Source organism: Triticum aestivum, chromosome 1A (genome assembly GCF_018294505.1).
Source record: "Triticum aestivum cultivar Chinese Spring chromosome 1A, IWGSC CS RefSeq v2.1, whole genome shotgun sequence".
Lineage (NCBI taxonomy): Eukaryota > Viridiplantae > Streptophyta > Magnoliopsida > Poales > Poaceae > Triticum > Triticum aestivum.
Genome location: NC_057794.1, coordinates 356,020,300 through 356,040,244, shown reverse-complemented (window position 1 = coordinate 356,040,244; position 19,945 = coordinate 356,020,300).

Here is a 19,945-nt window from a genome sequence, read left to right as displayed (position 1 = left end):
CAAGAGCAGCCGACCATTCTGCGCCTTCCATAACTTGCATAGCCACAACACCAGCGACTGTCAAGATCTCATAGCCATTCGAGAAGGACGCTTCGGTCGACGCCCCGAGCGCAACGACCGGGGCTACGGCCGAGGAGGAGGACGTGGTGGCGGATGCTGGGATGACCGTGGCCCGCGCCAGGAGTGGCGCGACCGGCCTCGTGAAGACCGCTGGCAGGATTAGTCTCACGAGGGCGCCTGGAGGGATCAGCCTCGTGTGGATCGTCCCCAGGGCAACGCCGGCCTCCCTCCACTACCGCCACCACCAAGAAGGAATGACGACCACCATCAGGACGAGGGGGTTGGGGGCTTCCAGGAGCCACGTGCCATCACCTGCATCTTGGGCGGAGGTCAAGCCCCAGCCTCACAACGTATCTTCAAACAGTTCGCTCGTGAAGTGAATGCAGTCCTCCCCAAGCTCGAGGCCACGCGCCCGCTCAGATGGTCCAAGTGCACCATCACGTTCATCTTGATAGATCAGCTCAAGTGTGCGGCTACCGTTGGCGCCCTCCCGATGCTCTGTTCACCAGTCATTAGCAACGTGCAAGTTACCTAGACTCTCATCGATGGCGGTGCAGGGCTCAACGTCCTGTCCGTCGACACGTTCGACAACCTCCAAGTGTCGTATGTTAAGCTTCAACCCAGCAAGCCTTTCTTAGGAGTGACCGATGGCTCCACCACCCTGATTGGGCAGGTCCGCCTCCCCGTTACCTTCGGACAGCGCAACAACTACCGCACCGAGCTCATCGACTTCGACATTGCCCACATCCGTCTGCCATACAATGCCATCCTCGGGTTATCCGGCCCTGGCCAAGTTCACGGCCGTGACGCACCACGGCTACAACGTCCTCAAGATGCCAGGAAGCGGCGGGATCATCACAGTCCCCTGCGAAGAAAGAGATGCGGTGTGCTCCCTCGAGCGCGCCTTCCAAGCAGCGTCAATCGAAGACCCCGGCAACAATGCAGCTCGGTACCCTCCTGAGGTCGTCCCCAAGAAGAAGAAGCAGCTACTCCGTGTCGGACCGAAGGAGGGTAGCGCCGCAAGTGGCACCTCGTTAGGATCAGCGCCCGCACCTGGGGCGCCTCCCTCTGTCGCATAGGAAGGCGCGCCTGGCGCCCTCCCCGGGCAGGGCTCGGGGGCTCTCTTCTAGACGACCTCAGACCTTGCCAACGTCACGTGGGAGGTGCTCGGGCACCACTTGGAGGCGTGTTTCGCGGGACGTCTCCCTCAGGAGGACAATGGGCAAGGAGCACCCGGCGCTCAGGAGTTCATCACCAAGGTATCTCAGGAGCTTCAGGAAGCAAGATCAATACGCGGCGACCGCCGCCCACCTGGCGTTGCTCCCCACCCAAGCGAGGGTGGTGAGCTGCACGTCTGCATCGACATACCAGGGCTCAACCGAGTCGCATCTCATGAGCGCTTCTGGCCTTCGTGTGTTGGGCTCTACGAAGGTCCACCTCACAGCTATGTTCGTTTGCCGTTCGGCCTGCCGAGTGTGGCTGCTGCCTTCCAGCGCAACCTGTGGAGCGTCATGGTGGGTCAGGAGGCCAGGCACCACGCCGTCCTAATGGAGATGGAGACGGTCCTCAAGGAACCGCTTGGATCCCTAGGGCCTCCTGAGGATCAGGGCCCTGGTGGCTCATGAGGGGCAACCCCTTCGCCGCGTACCTTCAGCTGCCTCAACACCCCTTCATTAATGGAACCGGGTGACATTTTCCAAGGTCATTTAGCTGGGAGAGCCCAGGGGGCTGCATTATTCCCAGGCTGCATGGGTCCGTCCATGTGGCATGTATCCCTTCTTTTTTATGTCTTTAGCTTACCTTGCTGGGGGCGCCCCTCGGGCTGCATCATCCCCAAGCCGCTCGGGCCGGACCCAGTGGCGCGTATCATTCATGCATTTACCTAAGCCAGTTTGCTTTCCATGCTTAATCTACCTATGACCATCACCTGCTTGATTCTCACCCGCCACAGGGGCTACTCACGCTGGCACGATGCTTCTGCTCGGGTCCGTCCTTGCAACGTCGACAAACCTGAGCGGTTGAGCTCTGGCTCACGGCATGCCCCACGCATGTCACCTCACCAGGCCCTCAGTGCCTTCATCTCCTCGCGGAGCGACCAGCGGCGGGCCAGCAACTGTAATGGAAAACTGTGTCTCTCCTTGTGCTGGCTTGCAGGAATCTCCTAAAGGCGATGGCAGGCGGGACCGCGAGCTCCTTCTTCTCCCATGCAATCTGCTTGCGCGTTAAAAGGGGGGTTCCTGAGCATCGCGACTTAGGAGCTGTTACTGGCTCTCCAGCCCTCACCCCCTGGCCTTGACCATGACACATGATCTGGCATACCAGCGGCGGCTGAGCTCGCTCGAGGGCCGGGACCTGAGGACACAGAGCACGAAGGAGAGCGTGGAGAAGGGGGAGGCTCGCATGGGCCTGGCTTAGCTATGCTCCAGACGCCTATGCACGAATCTGGCGCATCATGAGGAATCAACTCTGGACCGTCAAGATAAGTCCCGAGCCTGGGTTGGCTAAACCGCTAAGGACTAAGAACCATACTAACTGCAGCCCTGCTGCAGCAACGTCACCCCCATTTCTTACCTCTCGGCGGCTGCTTGAGCACTAAAGGGGGCCTCCTGAGCATCGCGCCTCAGGAACTCTTACTAAACCTCAGGCCGCTCACCTCCTGGCCTTGACCACGGCACGCGACCTGGCATACTAGCGACGGCTGCAGCCTGCCTGGGGACCAGGACCTGTCAGCATAGAGCGCCAAGTCGTCGCGAGGTCGGAAAGGGAGACCGAGCTGAAGTAGGACTCGCGCAAGTTCATACTGAGGACAATATTGACAAGAGGCATTACAAAACCTTTACACACCCCCATGGGGCATTACTTGATTCCTCGCAGGGAACAAAAGGCAAGAACTTAGGGAATCCTAACTACACGTGCCCCTGTGGATGACGCCATCATCAACAGTGGGCCACCAGAGGCCGGCGCCAACCTCATCCAGATCAGCGGCGGCGGCCTAACGCTGCAGCCCTGCTCCGGGCTCGGCGGGAGGTTGGGGGCACGTAGCTATCGTCGCTCATCTCCGGAGTCTCATAGAGCTCGGGAGAATCACCGGACTCCCAAGTGTTGCCGCTGCTACCAGAGGAGCCGCTAGCGACGCGGGTAGCAGACCCTGCCCCAACTGTGGCGCCAGCCTGATGACCCCACCTGGGGAACACTCCAGACGGTGGCCTTCTGTGTCGAAGACCTTGAAGAACAGCATGGAGGCACCATCGTACACGAAGCGGATCGCAAGAGCGCCTTTCGCACGACACACTTGGGCGACCTCACCCAAGCCTGAGGTCATGAAGATCTTCCCCGAGGAGACGGCCTCAACCTCCGCTCCAGTCGCCGGCGTGTCGCAGTCGGCGTGCTGTAGCCAAAGCTCGAGGGGCCCCCTCGGTGGCATCTCGGCTAAGAAGAAGGAAGCGAAGCGGATCCAAGTGCTCGAGGGCATCGCCGCCCACAGCACGAACTCGCGCGAGGAGTTTGTGGTGTGGACTCCAGGGGCGGCGACGCGTGCCACCGCGGCACGGCGACCATGGCCACGGCGCGCGCGCTGACGCTCGTCGACTCTCCCTCCTGAGCCCCCGGCTTGGGCGTACAGGGGTAACGGATACCCGGGAGGCGGCCGCTCGCACCAAGGCCTTGTCACCACCTGCATCGTCGCCTTGTCGCGGCGGTGGGTCAGCCTCTTCTTCGGCGGGAGTGGTACCCGCCCGTCGAGGGGAGTCTTTCCTTCCTCCGCCGTGGAAAACCTTCAGATGGGCAACGACGCGAGGAGGGAGAAGCAAGCGAAACAAGAAGAGATGGGCGATGGGGGCTCTGCCCCCCTCCCATTTATAGTAGGAGAAGGCCAACCAGCGCCCCCCACGATCACAGGTAATGATGGTTTTTCCTTGCATGTCACATGGACTTGTCAAGTCGGGCAGTTGCCGAGGCAGCATGAGGAAGAGGAGGCACCCACGTCCAATCAACCGCCACGCGTCGACCAAGGCTGCAGGCTATTGGGGCCCGTGGGTCCGCACTTGACCTTTGGCTTCGCCTCGAAGCTAAGCCCGAGCACGCCTTGGGCCCGGGGGCTACTGTGGGTGTTTTGGGAATGGGGGTCCCCAGACTTTCCTGCCTGCGGCCCACGGCGTGGCTTTGCGAGCGGGCCCGTACGGCCCATCTTCACCAACAAGCACTCAAGACCCTTGCGAGGGGCCAAGCCTCGCGAGGTGGATGACACAAGACCTCCTCGGGAGAACCCTCACCAGGCTGGCTCGCAAGGGGCGGAGAGTTCAAGGCAAGGCAAACCTCATGAGGTTCCAATGACGTGAGCCATGATGATCAAGATCAGGCGGGCGCCAGCGCGCATAGTGTCCTTGTTTCCTCTTTGGTGCTAAGGAAGCAAGCGCAGGCACGGAGTACCAAGGCGTCAAGCAAAGGTTTCCATATCAGTGCAACAAGACCATGACCAGCAAGACGGCAAGACGGAGGTCACCATGGAGCCCAAGGCGGCGTCACCACCAGAGCCTTTTGCAGGCGAAGACTGCTTTTGTTAGGATAAGTTGTACTAGCTATCCCCTTTCAAATTGGCCGTTGTTGGCTCCCTTCGTGCTCAATATTTAGGGAGAGGATCGGGGCCTCTATAGATAGGATTAGCCACCACAGTAGGAGGGGGCTGAACTCATTCAGTTCATCCTCACACCCACCAAGCACAAGAACACCTCGGCTCAGGAGGCTGTTCTTCCCCCTTGTACTGTTCATCCCTAGCCCAAGAGGCAATCCACCACCACCACATTGGAGTAGGGTATTACACCACAATGGTGGCCCGAACCAGTATAAATCTTGTGTCCTTTGTGTTGCGAGTTCATTGAGTTTTCCCTTGAGATCTTAGCGAAGCTAGGACGTGGACTGGTAGGGGAAGATCTTCGCGCGCACCCAAGTGTTCGAACCTTGAGGGTTTTGCCGGAACCCGAGATCCGACAAAATTCAAATTCAAAATGGTCCATTAATTATCTCTTGGTTGCTTTTTATTTCCATCTTGTAAGTTTTCATTGGTATCACATTATGGGGGAGTAATATGTTATGTGTATATTACAAGCCTAGAAAATGTGTAAATTTGAGATATTGTCAACTAGAGTTGATATTGTAGATTATCTTGTTCCTAGGTGGCATGTTAGCTCTACAAGTTGCAATTTACTCATGTGTTTGGTGTGAATATGATGCCGGATATCGTTTCTATCTACCACCGGGAATTATTTCCAAATACTTCTTGTCTCTTGACAATTGGTACTCACTTATGTGCGGTGGTATTTATTGATCATCTTTACCTTGGCTCTTATTTTTATTTGCCCTTATATCTTGCCAAGGAATGTGTCAACTCCCGATGTCTTCCATGCCACTTGTGGATCTTGTTTATTTCTTGATCTTGTCTAGTGGTGTTCTAGTTATAGTGAAAGTGGTGATCCCATCTTGTGCATTTTGTTTTCTAATGCAAATTCTCTTTGTTGCACATCTCTTGGGGGAGCTATCCTAGTTTCTTTAGAACACTCATCTTGTGATCCTTATCAAGTGTTCATCGGTGGAAGGCAAGCCATTTCTTTTTGATACTTTGTGCCATCATGAAACTTTGTAGAGAATTTGGTTTGTTTGGAACCTTCCTCTCTTTTGGGAGTTTGATATGTTTTCATAGTGTGTATCAATGGATATCTCATTCCTTGATGTATCTTTTAATGATATCTTTCAAGTGACGATTTCTCCATTTGGTATCCTATTTTCTCTTGGTACACTACAAAAATACACTTCCGTGATGAAACGTGTTTGTCGCAGTAGGTCACGTTTTTTGTCATGCATGTACACCCATGACGATTTTATGATAGAATCAAGATAGTCATACCTGTGCTGTCGTAGACGTGTTCCATGACATTACCAAAATTATCATCACGGAAGTGTCCACTTCCATGACGATAAATCATGCGTCATAGAAGTGCTTTCGTTAAGGGTAACCGACACATGGCATCCACCGTAATGGGTCACTGTTAAGCTATCGGGTTCCGGTTTGGATTCGATAACCCGTTAATAGATGGGACCAATGAGGATTTTCCACGTGTGAAATTATCATTGGCTATAGCAACCACGTGTCAGCACCACGAAAGGACAGATGTCAATCTCCCAATGGACAGGAGGCGCCTATGGTACGTCGATATGTGGCAAGGCCCAATAGCGGCCCATTTTGGTTAAAAAGGTTGTTCCAGTCAAAATTAGCGGGCCGTCCCATTAACGGCCTGCTTGCAGACGACCCATTCGTAGTTAAGGCCCGTATGTCTAGTGTCAAATCAGCCCATCAACGGCCTGTCCTAAACTTGTCATCATCGCGGCCCATGGTCACTTCTGGCCCGTTAACAGTCCGCTAAGTATTTTGGCCGAATTACGGCCCGACGTGTTTCTGGCTTGTTAAAGGTCCTGCTTCATTTGGGACCATTTATCGGCCATTGGAACTTTCGGCCCATAAACGACTGTGAAGGATTTGGGTCATATTCGGTCATGTCTGACATTCGGCCTGTTAGAGGCCCACTGTGGATTTGGGCCACTTTCATCATGTTGTGATTTTGGCCTGTTAACGTCGGATGAACTCCATGGGCCATATGTGGCCCAATGTCACATCGGTCCTATTAACGGCCCATATAAAACTGACACTAATCAAGCCCGACTGAACTTCCGGCCTGTTAAAGGTCCGTGTAGTAGGTCGGTGCATTTACGACCCGTCTGAATTTCGGCCCTAAATGATCCGCATTGTAAATGGGCCACCACGAGCTAAGATTCATTTCGGCCTGTTAATGACCAGTGGGTTATTTGGCACAATCAGGGCCCAATCTCACTTTCGGCCTATCAAAGGCCCTTGCTTTTATGGGCTCGAGATATTTACACATGTAAACGGCCTATTGTTACCGGGGGCCCAAATTATGATTAGGCCTGTTAAAGGCCCACTGTGGGCACAGGCCTACCAAAAAATATGAAAGCCTATACTGATTTAGGCCTAGATATTTTTTGTGGGCTACATGCAAATGTCGGCCCATAATTGTTTTTAGCCCAATTGGAATGGGCCCGATGAATGTTGGCACATTGGGCTCCTATGCAGCTTTTGTCCGAATACATTACTAAGATAAACCTACACTATACAAAAATAGCGTCGTTATTTCTACAGCCTTTGGCAGCACCATAAATGTTGTATCACAACAAAATAAATTCCAACCATACAACAAAAGGCCTGTTGGCATAAAGTTTACAGTCCTTGCAGATAAAAGCACCATCAAATGTATAGAAGCACAGATCATTTGACCTGAGTGCTAATGTTTCAGGCTGTAGAATCTGATGGAGTAGCATGATCTTCCCCTTTTTCCGCCATTGCTCTTGAACAATGAAGCAAATGTCTGATAGTCTGGTTTCAAAACCATTCATATCTTGACGACATTTGTCAACCACTATTCTTGTCTCCGAAATGGCGTCCATTAGGGATTGGACTTGTGTCTGAAGCACAGATATATCACTCTGTCTAACCGGAAGATTTTGTTCAGTAGGCGATTTGGACGAGGTTACCTTGACAACCAACCCAGAATTACGCAGGAAGGTGCTTTTTTCACTGTTACTGGAGAGATACTGATGCACTGCAGCAAGAGGTCACATTGTGCCTGTGGTAGCCTCGTCACCTTCAGGTGGTTGTGGTTGTTGAATCATTTGTTCCATAACTTGCTGAAAGTTTGAACTTGTAGATTAGTGTACCAGATAAGTTACTAATGAGACAAAACAAACAAAGTAGGTTTCACGTTTATACATAACTTATTTTGGTGAACTACTGTAATACATTAACATATATTGTAGTGCCAACTACACAATAAAATCACTTTCGGAACATATGTCCATGTAGCATGCCTACTGTATTGTCTATTTCCTCACATTCGTGGACATCTAAGGATAAAGAGACATGGTTTAAAGTAGGATGAACATAGTATGACATCATTCATATCATGGGCAAACAGATATAAAACAAACAGGCTATTGTATCATTGTGTGGCCACGTGAATATCACAACTAGATTACATATCAAGACCAAAAGAATATCATTCATCTCTTTAAACCATGTAAGGTGAAATGATACATTAAGACAACTGTGTATAAAAGTGAACATAGTAACTGGCATTGGCTTCAAACCAAGCAGTTAAATGAACACATCATTTTATAGTACCAATCAGTTCAAAGGCAGGAGGAGTAAGGACTTACGACAGCGGCTTGAACTAGTGTGCTCATGCCCTTCATCACACTTGTGTGGCAATCCTTGAAGATTTGCACTACATTCGGTTCAGGTTCTTTTTGGTCCATGGGCTTTCCTCTGTATTTGGAACAAGTCAATATAGATACGATAGTATGGCACAGAAAAAAGAAGGAACTAGCAGCTATTTACAAGAGCCTCGCATTGTGCAATATAGCTACAAGATCCCGTTGTCTGTTGGAATTTCACTTAGAACAGTTGGTCTTGTTCTTCAAACAGTTAGCCTAGAAGAAGATACACTTGTAAGGCACATACATAAATACAAGTTCAATATGTGGTCTGATCAAATACATATACCCTACTTGATACTTTGGATCAGACCAGTGTTTAACAAGGGTTGTCTAGTCTTCATGTGTAATATATTCCACTGGAGATGTTTGGGCGATTTCATTGTTAGCCTTGCCTTCAAAGTGAGCTTTTCTAAGGTGGTACCGATACTGTCGCAGAGCAGACTGGAAAACATGAGTGCATGCTTGTTTAGTTGCATCATCTTCCGGATCCAACTTGAACCTCACCTGTTGAAAAAAGAATGTGAGTCTTATTAGGAGGAAGCTAGAAAGTATGGGACAGAGCAAGACAATATTACAAATTGCAACGAATAACATTACTTACGAATAAATGGTCAAGGAAGGTGTTAAACTGGGATTGTCTTTCTCATTCCTGTACTAGATCCACGTTGGGAGGATATGTGCATGACACCTAACGGCAACGGCTTCCTCTGATACTAACTTGGCTGACTATGTAGCATCACGTGGCCTTTTTAAACCTGCCTTAAAATGGATCTCCATTCTTCCTCCTTTAGATTTTGTTAATCTGTCAAGCATTATCCCTAATGTCTGTTTCCACTTGCGCCGTGGTGCTAGTTCAACAACGAATATGGAAAGTGTTAGTGCACATCAAACTATGAGAGTGCATATAAAGGAGCATGCAACTACAACTTGACTCGGTCAGGTACCGTCTTGGTGTTGATGCTCATGAGGTTCATCTGATCTTGCCAAGTCCTGTTGTGTCAGTAGTGCTTAGGAAGTAGTGTTAGGTGTGAAGGCAGCTTGGGAACTGGCCAGTTCCGGAGCAAACGAACGAGTAACTCATTGAGATGCCAGTACAGTTGAAGCGGATCCTGCAGCTGGTGGGGCAGGTGATACTATGTTTGTAGATTTAGCCGGTAGATATGGACCTTATACTGCACTATAAGTACCAGCAAAATCTCGAGGGCAGATCCTTTTTCGTTTCACCCGACGAGTAACACCATTCCCTACTATATTCTTTTCCTTGCTCTTTTTTGACTTTGCCATGTCAAGCCGTACCCACAACACAAAAGAATAAAATCGCTCTTCAGAACTCATCGATGCATGATACAGACAAGCAATACTTTGATGTAAGACAACCGTATGAGGATGGAATATGTAAGAAAAACAGGACGACGTGACATATTCACAGCTACGATGTGTAAACTAAGTAGAAGGATTTTCAAGAAAATAGAAGTAATGCAAGGTAGACACCATATGAAAGATGCAACCAATATCACTCCGCCAAGTTAAAAGTGTCTTGTCATAAGTGGCATTTCAAAAAATTAGAAGCAGTACAACATAGAAATCAATGCAAGATGCAACCACTATCAAACTGCCATGTTAAGAGCGTCCAATCATGAGTGACTGATGTGGGATACACAACAGCGGCACTTTGATGTAAGAACATGGTATGATAGATAGATGCAGTGTATTCTAGACATAGAAAGGCATGTCATATGCACACGTATAACGTATAAACTCAACAGATGCAATTTAATCAAAATAGAAGAAATACAGGCTAGACAACATATGCAACATGGAACCAATTATCACACTGTCAACTTAGAGCAAGCACCTGCTATGGTGGAGTATGGGAGATGAACTCATTATGTAGATTTGGGACTTCAACTGGCTTAGCAGTAGTAGTCAATATGAATTATGCAACCAATATGAAAGATGCAACCAATATCACTCTGCCAAGTTCAAACTGTCTGGCATTTCAACAAATTAGAAGTCGTACATGCTAGAAATCATATGCAAGACACAACCACTGGCGACTTAAAGGTGCCTTATCATAAGTGACTTATGTGGGATATGAACATGGTGTGATCAGATATAGTATGTTCTAGAAACAGGAACATGTGTCATATTCACAGGCATTATCTGTAAAGTAAGCATATGCAATTCAACAAAGTTAGAAGCAATACAGACTAGACATCATACGCAACATGCAACCACATATAATAGTGCGAAGTTAGAGAAACACCTATGATGGTGGACTTGGGGAAATGTGCTCATCATCTACACATCTATGTTGACTGTCTAGCCTGGCGTTGTCTTGCGAATCTTGTTGGGGGGATGGCAGAGTAGAATCTATAGAGACCCTCCATTTCAGTTGCTCGGAAGGACCACCATCATCCAATGCCTTACCAATTTGCTTACGCTTTATTGATTTTGCATTGTGAGGTCAAACCGACAAGAAAAAGGAATAAAATTCGCTCTTCAGAACTCATTCATGCATTATACTGACGGACACTCTCTGATGAAACACAAAGTCATGATACGAGGATGGAATATGTATGAAAAACTGGACGGCTTGACATATTCACACCTATGATGTGGTAACGAAGCAGAAGGAACTTCAACAAATTAGAAGCACTGCAAGCTACACACTGAAGGGAATATTCCCTAGAGGCAATAATAAAGTTATTATTTTATATTTCCTTATATCATGATAAATGTTTATTATTCATGCTAGAATTGTATTAACCGGAAACTTGATACATGTGTAGATACATAGACAAAACACCGTGTCCCTAGTAAGCCTCTACTAGACTAGCTCGTTAATCAAAGATGGTTAAGTTTCCTAACCATAGACATGTGTTGTCATTTGATGAACGGGATCACATCATTAGGAGAATGAAGTGACGGGTAAGACCCATCTGTTACCTTAGCATATTGATTGTTCGGTTTTATTGCTATTGCTTTCTTCATGTCAAATACATATTCCTTCGACTATGAGATTATGCAACTCCCGGATACTGGAGGAATACCTTGTGTGCTATCAAATGTCAGAACATAATTGGGTGATTATAAAGATGCCCTACAGGTATCTCCGAAGGTGTTTGTTGGGTTAGCATAGATCAAGATTAGGATTTGTCACTCTAAGTATCGGAGAGGTATCTCTGCACGCTCTTGGTAATGCACATCATAAGAAGCCTTGCAAGCAATGTGACTAATGAGTTAGTTGTGGGATGATGTATTACGGAACGAGTAAAGAGACTTGTCTGTAACGAGATTGAACTAGGTATGAAGATACCGACGATCGAATCTCGGGCAAGTAACATACTCATGACAAAGGGAATAACGTATGTTGTCATTACGGTTCAATCGATAAAGATCTTCGTAGAATATTTAGGAGCCAATATGAGCATCCTGGTTCCGCTATTGGTTATTGACCAGAGAGGTATCTCGGTCATGTCTACATAGTTCTCGAACCCGTAGGTTCCACAAGCTTAACGCTCGATGACGATTTTGTATTATATGAGTTATGTGATTTGGTGAACGAATGTTGTTCGTAGTCTTAGATGAGATCATGGACATGACGAGGAGTATCGAAATGGTCGAGACGTAAAGATTGATATATAGGACGATAGTATTCGGACACCGGAAGTGTTCCAGAGAGTATCGGGTAGATATCGGGTCATCGGAAGGGGTTCTGGGCAACCCTGGAAAGATATGGGCCTAATGGGCTGAAAGTGCAACTATCCCTGGGTGGCTTGGGTAATTACTAACAACATATAGCTCATTGAACTACTACTATTTCAAGATGATCATTTAAAAAAGTTCAATGATTGGCATGGCATGGATTAGGAATGTGGACCCCTCAAAATGCTAAGGACACATATTGGCTCAAGCTCAAGACTCTACATTTTATTTTTAGTGATCCAAGATCACATTGAGTCCATAGGAAAAGCCAATACTATTAAAAGGGGATGATATCTTTCTTAATGGCTTGCTTGCTCAAAATGCTTAGTGATATGCTCCAAAAACCCTCAACCACTTTCTCATATCCACATATGTCCCAAACCAAAAAGTCAAACTTGGCCCCACCGAAAAGTTCTATCCAGCGCCACCGAGTTCACTTGACATAGCCACTTCTAGAAACCCTAGTCATATCGGTCTCGCCGATAGGGATCTCGGTCTCATCGAGATGGGATTGCGAACTCTCGGTTTCCCTTCCTAACGTTTCGGTCCAACCGAGATGAGCGATCGGTCCCATCGAGTTCACAATGCAAACTCTCTGTTTCCCTTTCATAATGTTTCGGTCTCACCAAAATGAGCGATTCGGTCCCACCGAGTTTGCCTAACCAACTCTCTGGTTAGCTTATTACCAAAATCGGTCCCATCGAGTTTGTGTAATCGGTCTCACTGAGATTACGTTATGCCCTAACCCTAATGAAATTGGTCCCATCAAGTTGACATGTCAGTCCCACCGAAAAGCCCAACGTTCACATTTTGAACTGAATCGGTCCCACCGAGTTTTCTGATTCGTTCCCACCGAGTTTGGTGAATTGTGTGTAATGGTTAGATTTTGTGTGGAGGCTATATATACCCCTCCACCCTTCCTCTATTAAAGAGGAGAGCCATTAGAACGTGCCTACACTTCAGCATTCATTTTCTGAGAGAGAACCACCTACTCATGTGTTGAGACCAAGATATTCCATTCCAACCATTTGAATCTTGATCTCTAGCCTTCACCAAGTTGCTTTCCACTCAAACCATCTTTCCACCAAATCCAAATCTATGAGAGAGAGTTGAGTGTTGGGGAGACTATCATTTGAAGCACAAGAGCAAGGAGTTCATCATCAACACACCATCCATTACCTTTTGGAGAGTGGTGTCTCCTAGATTGGTTAGGATTCACTTGAGAGCCACCGTCAAGATTGTGGAGTTGAACCAAGGAGTTTGTACGGGCAAGGAGATCACCTACTTCGTGAAGATCTACCCTAGTGAGGCAAGTACTTCATGGGTGATGGCCATGGTGGGATATACAAGGTTGCTTCTTCATGGACCCTTCATGGATGGAGCCCTTTGTGGACTCGCGCAACCATTACCCTTCGTGGGTTGAAGTCTCCATCAACGTGGATGTACGATAGCACCACATATCGAAACCACGCCAAATATCTCCGTGTCTACATTGTGTTTGCTCCCTCCAAACTCCTTCCTTTACCTTCATGTGCAATGTTTTACATTCCGCTACTATACTCTTAGACTTGCATGTGTAGGTTGATTGCTTGACTTGTGCTAAGTTGTTAAAATCTGCCAATACTTAAATTTGGGAAAAGGCTAGATTTTTATTTGGTCAAGTAGTCTAATCACCCCCCTCTATACATACTTTCGATCCTACAAGTGGTATCAGAGCTTTGGTCTCCATTTGCCTTGATTTCCATAGCTTTTGGTGATCATAGCCTTGGTTTCACAACCTACGATAGTATGGCGTCTAACGAGGGAAATTACCACCGTAGAGGTCCTTACTTTTATGGTACTAATTTTGCTAGTTCGAAGCATAAGATGAAAATGTGTATTCTTGGACATAACCCTACCATTTGGGCTGTTGTGTGTATTGGCTTGCATGATGAATTCTTTGATGGGAGAGAACCAAACCATGAAGCTACCGTGGAAGAGTTGAAGATGCTGCAATACAACGCTCAAGCTTGCGATATACTCTTCAATGGATTGTGCCCCGAATAATTCAACAAAGTCAACCGTCTTGAGAATGCAAAGGAAATTTGGGATACTTTGGTTGATATGCACGAGGGTATCGACTCCGTCAAGGAATCCAAATTGGATGTGCCTCCAAGTCAACTTGACAAGTTCAAAATGAAGGATGGTGAAGGTGTCGCTGAAATGTACTCTAGGCTCGCTCTCATCACAAATGAGATTGTCGGCTTAGGAAGTGAAGAGATGACCGATAGATTCATCACCAAGAAGATCCTAAGAGAATTGGATGGAAAATATGATACCATGTGCACATTGATCCAAATGATGCCCAACTACAAAGATCTCAAGCCAACGGAAGTCACTTGAAGAATTGTTGCTCATGAGATGTCAGTGAAGGATAAGGAAGAGCTTCACAACAAGTCAAGTGGTGCTTACAAAGCCTCATGTGATACTCCTAGATCATCGAGTGAGAAACAAGCCTTCAATGAAGAATTGATCCTAATGGTGAAGAACTTCAACAAGTTCTACAAGAGTAGAAGCAAGGAAAGGAGTTCCAAGTCAAGGTCCTACAATGATAAAAGATCTTCGAGTCGTGAACGTAATTGCTACAATTGTGGAAGACCCGGACACTACTCCAATGAGTGTACGGCTCCGTACAAAAGAAGAGAAGATACACCCAAAAGGAGAAGTAGAAGAGAAGAATCACCACCTAGAGAGAGAAGGAGTAGAGATGACCGTTATGAACGAAGCACATCATGGAGAAGCAAGGATTCGGAAAGGAAGGACAAATCATCAAGGAGCTACACAAAACGAAGACATCAAGCTCATGTTGGTGAATGGGTATCCGGCTCCGACTCCGACAATCACTCCGAGAGAAGTTATCACTCCGACTCCGAATATACTCAAGATGAAGGTATTGCCGGTATAGCACTTGTATCAACCAACTCCTACAATATATTTGACTCAAATAATGAAGGAATTGGAAGATGCTTCATGGCTAAAGGACCAAAGGTATCACACCCCGAGTATGTTGATTTCAATACTGATGAAGATGATTTGCTAGGTGATGATGATTTACTTGTTGACAACTCTAGTGATGAAAACTATGATGAACTTGCTATTAATCATGCTAATCAAGATAAAACGAATGACGATGATAAGTAGGAGACTGAGTGTCTAACTAAAGAACTAAACCTCTTAAGTTAGCTCATGAAACTACCTTGGAAGATCATCGAGAACTTTTAAAGACTCATGAGAAGTTACGTTTTGAAAAGCTCAACCTTGAGCAAGAGCATGGGTTCTTAAAGGCAATCAGTGATGATCTTCGCAAGAAAAGTTCTTCTTACATTGCCAAGTGTTTACTCTTGTGTTCTTACATGTCACAAGTTAAATCTAGTAACAAGAGTAAGAAAGATTCTTCTTCTAGTAGTAACAACAATTATGTCAAATCCAATATTGTTGCTTCTAGTAGTTCTCTTGATTCCACTAATGATTCTCTTAGCCAAGTTACACTTGAGCAAGAAAATAGCCTATTGAAGGGAATTATAGAGAAATGTGTCTACAAGAGTCTTGTCGGAAGTAAGCAATTTGAGGAAACTGTACGCAAGCAAGGAAGGCACCTGAAGAATCAAGGTATTGGTTTTGAACAAAAGTTCAATGCCAATGGAGTTGAGTTGGAAGAAGATCAATACCCCAAGACGAAGTTTGTTCCTCAACAAGAGAAGTATGATCCTACTTCTTTCCAAGGGACACAAGCTCAAGATGATCTTCCACCACAAAACCACAAGCAAAAAGGCAAGGACAAACTCCAAGAGGAGATTGATGCATTTAAAGAAGCTCATAAGGCCTTGGTCAAGTGGGTTCCCAAGACTACATCAAGTTATACTGCATCAAGTACGACTACAACTCCAAGGATTCCCATCAAGATGATGTGGATCCCGAAGAAGAAGAACTAGAAAGTTCTTGAGGGTGACTCTGCCAACATACTTCACTCATATCACTTTGGCGATAACAAGTGCAAACAACTTCCACATCTTGCACTAGTTCAAGGAGTCACAAACCCTCTTGTTGGTAAGACAAGGGACAAGGTAACCTAATGCTTTCATGGACATCATCTTGTGTGTACTTCACTCTATGTCTATGGATATCCTTGTTTGTTCCTTGTGGGACTTGTTGGGGAACGTAGCAGAATTTTAAAATTTTCTACGCATCACCAAGATCAATCTATGGAGTCATCTAGCAACGAGGGAGAGAGGAGTGCATCTACATACCCTTGTAGATCGCGTGCGGAAGTGTTCAAGAGAACGGGGTTGATGGAGTCGTACTCGTCATGATCCAAATCACCGATGACCTAGCACCAAACGGACGGCACCTCTGCATTCAACACACGTACGGTTGGGAAGACGTCTCCTCCAACTTGATCCAGCAAGGGGGAAGGAGAGGTTGATGAAGATCCAGCAGCATGACGGCGTGGTGGTGGAAGCAACGTTGATCTCGGCAGGGCTTCGCCAAGCACAGGGAGAGGGAGGAGTGTCACGGGAGGGAGAGGGAGAGGCCAGGGGCTAGGGTACGGCTGCCCTCCCTCCCCCCACTATATATAGGGTCCCTAGGGGGGCGCCGGCCCTAGGAGATCCAATCTCCAAGGGGGGGCGGCGGCCAAGGGGGTGGCTTGCCCTCCAAGCCAAGTGGGACGCCCCCACCCCTAGGGTTTCCAACCCTAGGCGCAGGGGGAGGCCCAAGGGGGGCGCACCAGCCCACTAGGGGCTGGTTCCCTTCCCACTTCAGCCCATGGGGCCCTCCGGGATAGGTGGCCCCACCCGGTGGACCCCCGGGACCCTTCTGGTGGTCCCGGTACAATACCGATTACCCCCGGAACTTTCCCGATGGCCGAAACTTGACTTCCTATATATAAATCTTCACCTCCGGACCATTCCGGAACTCCTCGTGACGTCCGGGATCTCATCCGGGACTCCGAAAAACTTTCGGGTTACCGTATACTAATATCTCAACAACCCTAGCGTCACCGAACCTTAAGTGTGTAGACCCTACGGGTTCGGGAGACACGCAGACATGACCGAGATGACTCTCCGGTCAATAACCAACAGCGGGATCTGGATACCCATGTTGGCTCCCACATGCTCCTCAATGATCTCATCGGATGAACCACGATGTCGAGGATTCAATCAATCCGTATATAATTCCCTTTGTCAATCAGTATGTTACTTGTCCGAGACTCGATCGTCGGTATCCCAATACCTCGTTCAATCTCGTTACCGGCAAGTCACTTTACTCGTACCGTAATGCATGATCCCGTGATCAACCACTTGGTCACATTGAGCTCATTATGATGATGCGTTACCGATTGGGCCCAGAGATACCTCTCCATCATACGGAGTGACAAATCCCAGTCTCGATTCGTGCCAACCCAACAGACACTTTCGGAGATAGCTGTAGTGTACCTTTATAGTCACCAAGTTACGTTGTGACGTTTGGCACACCCAAGGCACTCCTACGGTATCCGGGAGTTGCACAATCTCATGGTCTAAGGAAATGATACTTGACATTCGGAAAAGCTATAGCAAACGAACTACATGATCTTTGAGCTATGCTTAGGATTGGGTCTTGTCCATCACATCATTCTCCTAATGATGTGATCCCGTTATCAATGACATCCAATGTCCATAGTCAGGAAACCATGACTATCTTTTGATCAACGAGCTAGTCAACTAGAGGCTCACTAGGGACGTGTTGTGGTCTATGTATTCACACATGTATTACGATTTTCGGATAACACAATTATAGCATGAACAATAGACAATTATCATGAACAAAGAAATATAATAATAACCATTTTATTATTGCCTCTAGGGCATATTTCCAACAGTCTCCCACTTGCACTAGAGTCAATAGTCTAGTTACATTGTGATGAATCGAACACCCATGCAGTTCTGGTGTTGATCATGTTTTGCTCTAGGGAGAGGTTTAGTCAACGGATCTGCCACATTCAGGTCCATATGTACTTTACAAATATCTATGTCTCCATTTTGAACACTTTCACGAATGGAGTTGAAGTGACGCTTGATATGCCTGGCCTTCCTGTGAAACCTGGGCTCCTTGGCAAGGGCAATAGATCCAGTGTTGTCACAGAAGAGAGTCATCGGGCCCGACGCATTGGGTATGACTCCTAGGTCGGTAATGAACTCCTTCACCCAGATTGCCTCTTGTGCTGCCTCCGAGGCTGCCATGTACTCCGCTTCACATGTAGATCCCGTGACAACGCTTTGCTTGCAACTGCACCAGCTTACTGCCCCACCATTCAAAATATACACGTATCCGGTTTGTGACTTAGAGTCATCCAGATCTGTGTCGAAGCTAGCATCGACGTAACCCTTTACGACGAGCTCTTCGTCACCTCCATAAACGAGAAACATATCCTTAGTCCTTTTCAGGTACTTCAGGATATTCTTGACCGTTGTCCAGTGTTCCATGCCGGGATTACTTTGGTACCTTCCTACCAAACTTACGGCAAGGTTTACATCAGGTCTGGTACACAGCATAGCATACATGATAGACTATATGGTCGAGGCATAGGGGACGACACTCATCTTTTCTCTATCTTCTGCCGTGGTCGGGCATTGAGCCGTGCTCAATCTCGTACCTTGCAATATAGGCAAAAACCCCTTCTTTGATTGATCCATTTTGAACTTCTTCAATATCTTGTCAAGGTACGTACTCTGTGAAAGACCAATGAGGCGTCTCGATCTATCTCTATAGATCTTGATGCCTAATATATAAGCAGCTTCTCCAAGATCCTTCATTGAAAAACACTTGTTCAAGTAGGCCTTTATGCTTTCCAAGAATTCTATATCATTTCCCGTCAACAGTATGTCATTCACATACAATATGAGAAATGCTACAGAGCTCCCACTCACTTTCTTGTAAATGGAGGCTTCTCCATAAGTCTGCATAAACCCAAATGTTTTGATCATCTCATCAAAATGAATGTTCCAACTCCGAGATGCTTGCACCAGCCCATAAATCGAGCGTTGGAGCTTGCACACCTTGTCAGCATTCTTAGGATCGACAAAACCTTCCAGCTGCATCATATACAATTCTTCCTTAAGGAAACCATTAAGGAATGCCGTTTTGACGTCCATTTGCCATATCTCATAATCATAGAATGCGGCAATTGCTAACATGATTCGGACGGACTTCAGCTTCGCTACGGGTGAGAAAGTCTCATTGTAGTCAACCCCTTGAACTTGTCGATAACCCTTAGCGACAAGCCGAGCTTTATAGATGGTTACGTTACCATCCGCGTCTGTCTTCTTCTTAAAGATCCATTTATTTTCTATGGCTTGCCGATCATCGGGCAAGTTAGTCAAAGTCCATACTTCGTTTTCATACATGGATCCTATCTCGGATTTCATGGCTTCCAGCCATTTGTCGGAATCCGGGCCCGCCATCGCTTCTTCATAGTTCGAAGGTTCACCGTTGTCTAACAACATGATTTCCAAGACAGGATTGCCGTACCACTCTGGTGCGGAACGTGTCCTCATGGACCTACGAAGTTCAGTAGCAACTTGATATGAAGTTTCATGATCATCATCATCAACTTCCGCTCTAGTCGGTGCAGGCACCTCAGGAACATTTTCTTGAGCTGCGCCACTTACCGGTTCAATAGGTAATACTTCATCAAGTTCTACTTTCCTCCCACTTATTTCTTTCGAGAGAAACTCTTTCTCTAGAAAGGACCCATTCTTGGCAACAAAGATCTTGCCTTCGGATCTGAGGTAGAAGGTATACCTAATAGTTTCTTTAG